A 12,309-nucleotide genomic window follows, 5' to 3' on the forward strand; every position below is an offset into this window, starting at 1 on the left:
ACTTTATTTTCCCATTCTCTTTCCTAATAATGTCTTCCAGACTATCTTATTTGTCAGTTTACATGTTATTTGCATTTAAATACTTCACAAACTTTCATTTAACCACAGCTATGTTTTCCTTCTTACATTTGTTGTACAAAGCTCATAGAATAAGCCATTTAAATATTTTACAAAGATTCTTCCCTTACATTACTTTTTCAGTGTTTTTATTATGTTAACAGAGTGTTCTGGAATGGAGTCAAACAGGCCCTACCAGATTCATCCCTCACCTCATGCAGTGGGAGCTCTGTCTACTTACTCCAAAAATTAATTGGAATTACTCAAATCAATATTTAAGGGTTTGCAGAATTTGAGTACCCAAGTAACAAATTCTGAGATTTAAAAATCAAATCTTCTGAGAGTCTGTAGTTCCACTTGAAGTACAATTAAATTCAAAAGATAGGAATCATCTGAGCAAGTGCGAATGTCTAAAATGTAGATATCTGAACTTGTCTAGACTCTCTTTGTAGTCACAAGACAGAGATAAGCACTTTTGTGGTATGATTCATCTGACCTTTTAGAAATGCATGAGATCAACTGAACACTGCAGGCACTTGTTTCTCTTCTAGGACTATAAAAGACTGAAAGACTTTTCAGATGAGGCTATCTCAGATGTCCCTTAAGCAACTATAAGGGGAATCAAGAATGAATAGCCCAGAAGAAGATGTCTGCAATAAAAAGGCCTTAAGTTAGCATGATGAATAACATGTAAAATATTTCAAGATTAATTTCAAAGACATATGCAAATAGGCAGATTTTCTGAACACTTGTTTAAAAGGCAGTTTAATAGCAACTGAAGTTTTTATTACAGTCTGAACTAAGGTGTTAGTCCTTCAAAGGCTAGGAATCTGTCTTTACTAGCAGAGGGGACTTTTTTATAAACTAGGTGCCAGATAATTTTAAAAGAAAAACTGTCATAATGTATATAGTATTTTGCGTCTTAAAATGAATGCCAACAATCTGCTCTAAAACTTAAAAAGGTACCTTTGGTGTACACTCTTACACCATCTAGACCATCTAATTAAATAACTTCCTTTCAGTTAGTGGCTTTCCACAAGTCTTTGTCAACATTAATCTGATATGATATGATGTATGAAGTAATGCAATGTAATGCATAAATAACAATAAATATTGCACAAACACTTATTGTGATTTCCAAAAAAAGGAAGGAGTAGCAAAGCCAGGATATTGCTACTATTTTCATGCTTTGGGAGTAATCAAGAATGATTGCTTTTGTCAATGTCATGTTTTATCTTGTGACAGTCCAGACAGCAAGTTTCCACTAAGCCCCAAATTCTAGAAAATGCTACAGCTCTAAATGGTATCCAAGACACTTGTTCACGTTGTAAGGCAGGGAGACTAGACTGACTAAGGTGACCTTTGTCACTTTCTCATCCTGGTGAGCACAGTGGGACAACAGATTGTGTGGCTTTTTGACGCCTTGGCATTTCTATACATCTTAAGCAATGCAAGCTCAGGCTTCAGACTACTGTGTTTCATCCTAGCACACAACGAATCATGGGGCATGTCTAGAGAGCTGTGCTATAGAGGAACATCACATCTTTTGTGGAACATCTTGAGACTATGGGAGAGTTTTCAGAGCTCTTTAAAATAGCAAACGTCTTTAAAGCTGAATAAAGGAGCCAGGGGGTCAGGAGGATAAGCAGTGGACAGAGTATGAACAAATGAGGATTCATTACCTAAAGCTGATTTTTCCTTTCTGTATTGACTGAATTCTACAGATTGCTGCATATTTTAAGTGTGTGTTTCTTTAAGTCCAGCTCACGAGCAGCGCGGCATGGTATGTTGCCACCTGGTGTGTAGCGGTGATGTAAAAAAGCTTTGCTGACTCCCGTGTGAGCAAAGGCTGTGTCACTGCAGAGGCACATCTCTGCATGGTTCATCCTGGCAATGTCGTCAGGTCCCCTGCTTGCTGACTCATGTCTTCGGAAGAAATCGTCTCTGATGGAAGAAACTCTCCTTCACCCTGCGATGATGAGAAGCCATCAAGCACAGGGACTGCAGAACTTGCTTGAGAAGGGGGAGAGAGACAGTGACGGCTACAGGCAAAGGAGCTGCAAGATTCAAACCAGAGTGCAAATGTAGATGTTTACAGCTGTCAACAGCTAACATGTTGATCCTGCCATAAGATGCAGGAGAGATGCTGAAACATGATGACTATTTCAAAATCACTCATGTAAATGGGCTGGTCTTAGAGGGAGGATGAAAATCTACTACTTCACATTCATCCATTTCAAGCTTTTCTTGCATATCGAAATGGATCTGTGCTTTATAATGGAAACATAATTTAAACAACCTGCCTCGTATTCATTTGTGCAAAGAACTTCTTAAAAGTGGTTAAGAATGTACAGTGTGTAGATTTTTTTAAACACAGCAATAAACATCACAATTGTTATTTATAAAGCTTGTGTTTTCCTCAGGACCAGTTTCTTAATATAAGCTTGGAAAACCTTTTACTTATTTTCAAGGAATACAGTTTAATTGCTGTCAATTGCTTTCTAGAGACTCCTATAAGAAATAGTTTTACATTTTTTTAAAATCCCCTATGCTGCTGTGAGGAATAATTACAGTATTCATTCTTCAAATATTATTTTCAATAGCAAATGTATGGGTTAGTCTTGCAAGAAGCTGATGCTTTGGGTTCTGCGGTTATTCAATACTCCATGGCACAACAGTCTTCTACTGCCCCTTCAGCAGAATGTGTCATCACAAATGTGTTGTACAGGTGCACCCTGCCACTGAAAGATCTCTAGGGGTGTTGATCTTTTTATTTCCTATGAGATTTAACTGATAACCTGTTCTCCACAGTTTAAAAGGAGAAAAGCAGCATTACCATAAAAATATTCTAGGTGTTTTTTGGCAAAATTGTTGGCAGGTCTTTTATGGACAAGTTCAAGAGTGTTTCTTACAGCACGAACCTACCCATGACCCCATGACTTACAACGCTGCAAGTGTGTGTGTGGGGGGGGGGTTGTGGGGTTTTTTTCCCTATTCAGAATCATAGGATGCCACGTTGGTGGGTCCTTAAAGCTTATCTATTCCAACCTTTCTAGGTAGGTACATGGTTTAGATAAGATGGCTCAGCACCTTGCAAGCTGAATCTTAAAAATGTCAAGTGTTGAAGAACCACCAGTTCCCTGGGGAGATTATTCTGATTGTTCTCACAGTGGAAAATTTTCTTCTAATATCCAATTAGGATCTCCCAAGGAGTAACTTGTACCCATTACCCCTCATCTTTTCCATGTGACACCTTGTAGTCACCCTTAAAGTATCAGAACATGATGATGAGGTTTCCCTAAAGCCTTCTTTTCTCCAGGCTGAATAAACCCAGTTCTCTCAGCCCTTCCTCATATGGCAGGCTCCCCAGTCCTCTTATCATCCTTGTGGCCCTTCTCTGGACCCTCTCCAGCTTGACTGCATCCTTTGTATAGAGTGGGAACTAAAACTGAAAACAATACTCCAGGTGTGGTCTGACCAGTGCCAAGTACACTGGAATGATGACTTCTTTATCTCTGCTGGTGATGCCCTTGTTGATGCAGCCCAGCATCCTGTTGGCTGTTTTTGCTACTGCAGCCCATTGTTCACTCATGTTGAGCCTGTTGTTCAGCAGGATCGCCAGGTACAAGGCAGGCACACTGAGAGATGTAGCGGTCTGCTACATCTCTCCACAGGGCTGCTCTCCAGCCAGGTGGATCCCAGGCTGAGCTGCTCTCGTGGGTTATGTATTCCCAGGTGCAAGACGTTACACTTGCCTTACACTGAAATTAATAAGTTTCTTGTTAATCTGCTCTTCCAGTCTCTCCAAGTCTTCCCGGAAGGTGGCTCTCCTTTCCAGAGTGTCTACTTCCCCACACAAGTTGCTGTCATCTGCAGACTTCATCAGGGTGCACTTGATCCCAACATCCAGATCACTTACGGAGATACTAAACAGTATTGGGCCCCATACTGATTACTGAGGGAGCCCACTTGTGACAGGTTGCCACTTTGAAAAATAAGTATTTACCACATAATTTATTCTTTTAGTTATTAAAAATAGAAAAAAAATGCATTGCTATTAAGTAGTTAACTTAGATTATTTGACTGAAATTGTATATTGTAGTCACTGTAGCTACCACAATTTACTACAGAGGAAGAGATGATCATATATAGCCACAGAATAGAATTCAGAATAGAGTTTAAGCAAGAATATGCAGGTATCTTCCATTCCAAGTGTTTTCAATATTCAGAAGAGAACAATCATTGAAATACCTTCCTTCAAATCAGCTGGTCTCCTTTTTTTTTTTTCCCAGCAAAGAAAAGTCGCTGGTACTTCTCTAGCTTGAGGAAAAAAACCACAACAAAACAACAACTACCAAAAGAAGATTAAATAATCTTGAGGAAAGCATTCTTGCATTCATCCAGTGCCAACAGGTCCAGTTTTGTATGTGCTATCACATTGGAAAAAAGACAGAAGCTTGAACAATAGGTGAATGTTTGGTTACTCAATGCAGTGTAAGAGAAACGCTTTTTCCATGTAAACGAAAAACTTTATAAAACATACCAGTACATCATTATGGTAGAACAGCTTTTTTTGTAGTTCACAAAAAATCTAATCATGACTTTAGCCATGATAGGTTCTGCTACTGATGGGGAAAATCCTAACTGATTGATATGGAAAAGCTTACTCGAGTGAAAAAATTTGAGTGTCCTAGGAGAAACTTTTAAATATATATGAACACATTCACTAGGCCTATAAGCATGTATAGGCTCATCAACACTCTCCTGGGTCTGTCAAGCTATAAGCTGATGCATCTATTAAAGAAAAATAAAACAACAGAAGAAAATATTTTCAGACATAGCAAATACAAGTCACCAGACCATTTTCAACCTCTCAAAATCCATTCCAATTCACATGTTTTCTCTGAAAAGGATATATACTTGTATACACACTAATCATTATAACAGATTACATAGCCAGAACAGCATTTCTGCAACAGGAGGGTAGGATATTAGGTAGAAGATAGAGCCCTTTAACACTGAGGTATTCAATAGTCACTGGATAAGACTGATCATCATTACTGCAAGAAAAGAATGCTGGTAGCTACCAAAATATGTGGAACTGATTTGTCACAGTGCCTGTATACATTATCTTTAGCCATTATTTTCTGCCTAAAACAAGGATTTCAATTATGTATGAAATGCTTGTATTTTGAAAAATGTTTTTTTATTTCAGTTGGAATAAAATGTTTAATTTGAGTCTTAAAATGGGTGGTCTGCCAATCAGCTATATTTAGTGTTTCAGTTCACATGATGGGAAAGACATGGCCCTGGACCAGGCAATTATGAAGGCCCCACTGCACAAGGCAGTAGCCATAACATCACAGACTGTTGAAGGTAAAGTCCCAAAAGATGCAGCTTGGTGCCTTCTGCCTGGTTCTTCGCCTCTAGACACTTGATGCATCTGACTGAGGCGTGTGGAGCCATGTAGCAGAAGAGAGCTTGTGAGACTATATTGTACAAGGCACTGAACTACCTAGAGGCCAGAGCTGCACCAAACACCATGCATGAGAGGAGACAGTTAACACAGTAAACAGCCAAATAGTTAATCTGGTAGAATCAAACAGTAATCACTCCAGTATCCACATCTAAGTTATTACAAAGCATCTGCTTCTCCATCACAGTAATCACAACTTATATGAGGAAAAGCCAGAAAATAAAACATTGAAAAGGTCTTTTAACAAGCTGTAGAACTATGGGCAACAGTAAAAATTCGTAACAACTTCATATAAACTAAACTATGTTTACTTTGCACTTTGAATCCTTCAAGAAATGTTTCAAAAATACAAAGCCATGACCTTTTGTCATCATGCTATTAAGTCAGTCCAACCTCCTTCCTCCTGCCTTGCTTCTCCCTATATCCTTAAAAACAAAAACAAAAAACAGGACAGTAAAACTTCCAAAAGTAATTCCTAGACTTCACAGGTAACTGACTGTACTTTTCCTGGCTCAAATCACTGCTGTGGCATTTGCCTGGCCAGAGCCACGTAAGAACATACTTGGTCATAAAAGCATGGAAAAACCTCCTTCCCTCTGTAAAAAGAATTGTACATTCTATTGTACTATAGAATCCAACATTTTAAATTACTGGTATTTTTAATATACCATTCAGAATCAGAAAATTTCAACAGACAGTTTTATCAGATACTCCATAAAATCCACAGTGTGGGAGTAGGGTAATTATTGTCATTTCATTGCACTCTCTCACTATCTACAATTATCTCTTTATACTAGTAATCAGCTTTATACCGTTTGATCTCCTTTGCTTTTTATCCATCTAATTACAAAGTAGCAATAAATGTTTGCATCATAAACACTAGTTTGAGTACCCACTGCAATCTCCTTCAATTTTCAAATGTCTGTACTTTCCCAAGAATGTCAGACTGAAAAATAAATACAAATTTAAAGGCTACATCTTATGTGCCCATGGCAGTCGTATATTAAAAAAACTATTTTATGCAGAAAGATTTATCATATTTTTTACACCAGCAGTGTGCAACACAAATTAGCATAGGCAGCATGACAGAAACATATGTCATCTTTCTTTTCTGAATAACAACCATACATTACTGGGTCTGAAGCAAGAAACTTGTGTTCTGTTTCACTAATGTGCACCAAACACACATTAAGCCTTATTGAAAAGTTAGGTGTTGATGTGCATTTCAAAACATCGCAGTAGTTCCACATGTACGTGACTTTATTTCAAACACCAAACACCTAATTTTGGAGAATGATTTTTAGTAGTTAGAGGTGTCAGAAAAGCTGGTTTGGATTCTGTGATTTTCTCTTCCTTTTAACTATATTGCCTCTTATATACTAGACATGTGTAGAGGAAGTCCTATGATCAGATATCCTGCTACGCTTCATGACAACACATGCCACTGTACCTCCTGCCCTTTGATACAGAGACCAACTCAGTTCAGTTATCTTAGAGTTTAGGGATAGTCCAATCCTATAAATTCATGTTAGAGTACACCAGCAAATCTCCTCCCTTTTGTCCAGGAATACTTTGGTTTACAAAATCCTCCCTCAACTGTGACGTTACAGAAAAGCCAGTTGTGGCACAGGAAAATAGATTATGCCTTGCTTTGGTGCAGGCATTGGTCACCAAGATATGATTACAGCTGGATGTCAGATTCAGTTTAGCATTCAAAAAAAAAAAGGAATGGTGCTGGAACAAGCTCTGAGGTCAGCACCCTTCCTATTCATGGAGACCTTAAAAAATGCAGTTCCTCTATACCACAAATTTAACCCTAACTGGAACTGAAGACCCTATCATACATACTTACAACCAAACGAATATTAAAATTTTTTTTTTTCGTCTTCATGCTTACTACAATCTATCAGTAACTGCAGTCTTCCACTCTGCTTTTCTGGAAACTAATCTCAGCTAGCAATATCATAGGCCTTAATGAAACACAATGACTGCACGGTAATGAGGAGTCTCTCAGGCTGGAGTTTTTGCTTATTAAGTTATGCAGACCTTGCCAGACGTTGCAGTTTACAACAGCCCTCTCTGTTGCTACTTTCTATAAATCTTAACTACAAATATGTTTCCAAACTATTCTTCAACAAGTTCCATAAACCCCACAGGAACAGTGACCAGCCAGTCGTTTTAATATATTATCAGCCTCCATCCCCTTCCTGGAGACCTCATAGCATCCTGGAATGAAACTCATCTTCAAACCCTGCTGAGTTCAAAACTGAACCTAACCTCTTTCCCATTTTCAGTCATAACCAGAGTCTAATAAAGCACATATGCCACAAACCCAATCACATGCTTGTCACTTCTACCATTCTAGGTCTCAGACAATAAATGCAGTTCACAACATGTTATGTGAAGGCAAAAGCTGGGGGTGGGGGGTGTAGAGGTGTGGGTGTGTAAAAAGGCCATGTAACTGAATGGATCAGTGTGACACGGATGTGTGGCTGAGGGGAAGCCTGTTGAACCCCTCTGTTGGAGGCCTGCCATGAAAACTGATTAGCAAAGTTGTGCATATGAAGTAATTAGATATAAATGCAAGGTAATTTATTAAGGCAACAGATATGACAAGCTTGAGATAGCCATTGATAAATGCACTGACTAGAGCAGAGCTACAAATCGATGTTGATATTGCAGCAATACTCATGCAAACTACACAATACACCCAGGGATGCTTTCACCCCCACCCAAAAGGTGGAAGTCATGATACCTTACCAGGAGGTGCCCCTGCCTGGGGGAAGAAGAGTGTATCAGGGCTGAGGGAGGTGATCTTCTCACCTCAAATAAAGGATTCAAAGACTAATTCAACACCCGTAGATGAGGTGGGACTTAGGTCATAACTAGTGTATTGATTGGTTCTTAACAGACTAATAATGTTTATTAATTAGGAAAAAGGTAGGGGAGATGCCCAGTGCTTGCTTCATGTGTAAATTCAGGCTTCATTAACACCTGGGGCTTTTTTCACATGCAGATCATCAGGTGATGTCACACAGGCTTTGATCCTGGCCTTTATCACACAACCTCTGACTGGGGAGCCTTTGCTTCATTTCACAAGTCATGCACAGCCTGGCCATGGACCCACTAGGCACCTGGGTTGGATGACAAGCGGACAAGGACAGGATGTATCCCTTCCAGCCGGCGAGTCAGGCCTGTCCTCCCTACAGACATAAATTAGCCAACTTGTTGGGTCCATGGCCAATTGCGCCAATCAAGCACTGCTCCTCTCACGCTCCTCTGCACAGGGCCTTCCAAGAAAGTTAAAACAAAGCACGATAGAAGTTCTCTTTTCCCACAATGACAGTATAACCAATTGTTTGTGTTTAAATTTTGGCAGACATTGCTAACTTGGCTACAGCTGAGATTAAAAGCAAGGATGGGCTAAGTTTTGTAAAATGAATGACTGAATGCCTGCCTATTGCTCAGTTCCAAATAGGTGCTTGGCTAAGATGGAAGCTACCACAGGCAAGGGTGAATATATTATGTTTGGGTTTGGAACAAATATGGATGTAGTGGTTAAGACTTGGACAAGGTTTAAGGTTGGAGTTTAGATTACCGTTTGGTAATCAAGAGCTGAAGGCCTTGGCTCATTGCAAGACCTTCAACAGACTGTAATGCTGAACCCATAGTGGTATTAATAAGTAGGGCATTACTTAAATTTAATTTTACCAGATGCATATTTTATTATAATCTAGGAAAGACTCTAGGTGTAGAGTTACAAATTTATGGAAAAATATGGGAAATTTGCTTTATGCTTTGAGATTCTAGCCCTCAGGGAAAGGCTAATGTTGCTAAGTTGGTAAGCAAAGCATTTAATATTTAAAAGGTCAGCAACTCTAATTAGCTAATGCTAAACTGAAATTATGATTAATCTTCAGAAAAGAAAAATAGAATACCTCAAGTTAACAGAGGGTTACTGGTAGATTGCTAGAATGGAGAACGTGAGGCTGATAAGGGGCAATGCTTTGTTAATTCTGATAAGTTTTGATAACTTGTAATAAATTGAAGCTATGGCTGGGATTAAGGATAAATCTTCAGAAAAGTAGGTATGAAGAATTTTGTTTACTGCATGAAAGCATATGACTAGGGTAAGAAAATACCTTACGTTGATGCCTATCCAGACATCAGCCACCTGGTTGTGATTAGGGCTGAGCTTCAGGTAAGATCTGGGCAATAAATTTTACATCAAAAATACAAGAACATAATATAAATATGACAGAGAACAATGTAAGATATATAAATATAGGGAATTTGTAAAAATGTAAAAATAGACAGGCTGGAGACTTGGGCGGGGAAAAACCTGATGAAGTTTAACAAGAGCAAGTGTAGAGTTTTGCATTTGGGGAAGAAAAACGCCATGCACCAGTACAGGTTGGGGGCTGACCTGCTGGAGAGCAGTGTAGGTGAAAGGGACCTGGGGGTCATGGTAGACAGGAGGATGACCATGAGCCAGCAATGTGCCCTTGTGGCTAAGAAGGCCAATGGCATCCTGGGGTGTATTAGAAAGGGTGTGGTTAGTAGGTCAAGAGAGGTTCTCCTCCCCCTCTATTCTGCATTGGTGAGGCCACATCTGGAATATTGTGTCCAGTTCTGGGCCCCTCAGTTCAAGAAGGACAGGGAAGTGCTTGAAAGAGTCCAGCGCAGAGCCACAAGGATGATTAAGGGAGTGGAACATCTCCCTTATGAGGAAAGGCTGAGGGAGCTGGGTCTCTTTAGTTTGGAGAAAAGGAGACTGAGGGGGGACCTCATCAATGTTTACAAATATGTAAAGGGTGAGTGTCAAGATGATGGAGTTAAGTTTTTTTCGGTGATGACCAGTGATAGGACAAGGAGTAATGGATACAAGTTGGAGCATAGGAGGTTTAAGATGAATATCAGGAAAAATTTTTTTACTGTAAGAGTGACAGAGCACTGGAACAGGCTGCCCAGAGAGGTTGTGGAGTCTCCTTCGCTGGAGACATTCAAAACCCGCCTGGACGCCTTCCTGTGTGATGTACTCTACGTGACCCTGCTCTGGCAGGGGGGGTTGGACTAGATGATCTTTCGAGGTCCCTTCCAACCCCTAGGATTCTATGATTCTATGATTCTATGATATGCCATGATAGAAGATTTATCTTGAAATCACTGGAAAAAAAAATCTTAAAAAGAACAAAAAAGGACAAAGATCATGTTTCTACTGGCTTACTAATTTCACCAAACCACCTTTGGGATAATTTAAAACTATTTATGGATGTTGACACTGTGGTGGTAATTTTATTAGAGATGAACTAGAAAGCAGGCATTTTTGCATTAATGTATCTTACACAGCTTGAAAAGTACTCTAAAAACTGGAATAGAAGTCTTGGGTTTGATCATGTTTTGTATGGCTCACACCAAAGCATGGGAAGCAGAAGTGAAAGCACTCCACATTAGTGAAGCTTCACATCAGGCAAAATTGGGCTTTAGGTGGATGCTGCAATAGCCAAGCATTATTCTGGGGAAAAAACCCAAATGTTTAAGTAGGCTTTATACTATAGAAAAAGGCTTATTTTAGGAGCTCTTAATGCCTCTAAGAGGTGAAAATTTGTGATGGTGTCTGTATTTGTTTAACTACGTTTCACAGCTGCAAAAGATTCCAGAAGACACGTACATTGCTGTAAATGTTTGTGAAAGGCAAATTACAATTTTGTTGCTATTTGGATATCTTATGTCTATGTTATCTTTCTTGTGTGACCAAGCAAAATGTTGATGCAATATAATTTATATTCACATATTATGGAGCTTGACTGGGACGCTTGTGGTTCTAGTACACCAGAGAGCACAGCGGTAGCAGGAGTTCAGTGCTGTGAATTATTTCGGAGTGACTTTCTATGGCATAGCTTGCATTACAAAAAGAAAAATTAAGACAGTATCAAGATAAATGAAGCCTAGCCAACAGAAGGACTCTACTCCTTGATGCCCGATGGGTATATCTGAAACTCGGTGATCAATTACTGTTTATTATAGCCCTGAGACAACAGCAATAAAAGCAATCCTGCCCGGGGTCAGGCTGCGCGGCTCCTCCTCCGACTGCTGACCCTCCACGGGGTGTGCACCACTCGGCGCTGCCGACGGGCAGCCAGAACTTAACAGGTGGGTTCACTTGGCGCGTCGACCTATGACGCTATGATTCCGTAAAAGGTTTTATAGAAAGGCTGGGTTGGGAAGAAATCACAGCATCACAGAACCGATTAGGTTGGAAAAGATCTTCAGGACCACTGAGTCACAGAATCACAGAATCCTAGGGGTTGGAAGGGACCTCTGAAGATCATCCAGCCCAGCCCCGCTGCCAGAGCAGGGTCACCCAGCGCACATCACACAGGAACGTGTCCAGGCGGGCTGTGAATGCCTCCAGCGAAGGAGACCCCACAGCCTCTCATTAACCCTCACCTACCAAGCCCGCCGCTAAGCCCTGTTCCCGAGTGCCACACTTAGAGTGTCTTTTTAAAAAAGACACTGCGTGACGGTGACCAAACCCCGTCCCTGGGCACCTACTCGGCGAGATTTTCCAGCTCCATAATCACCAGGGGTGCAAACGTTTAAGAATTAAGCGCCTTTGTGTCGCCGCTGGGGGTTTTTTGAACCCTCACTCTCCACAGGAAACCCTTTCAGCAGCGACGCTCCCGGACGCAGAACCGCAGGCTCCCCCTCTTCACCTCCCCCAGGCTTTCAGGCTGGCACCGGCCCCGCCACCGGCCCTCCAGCCTCCAGCCCCC

Source organism: Apus apus, chromosome Z (genome assembly GCF_020740795.1).
Source record: "Apus apus isolate bApuApu2 chromosome Z, bApuApu2.pri.cur, whole genome shotgun sequence".
Classification (NCBI taxonomy): domain Eukaryota; kingdom Metazoa; phylum Chordata; class Aves; order Apodiformes; family Apodidae; genus Apus; species Apus apus.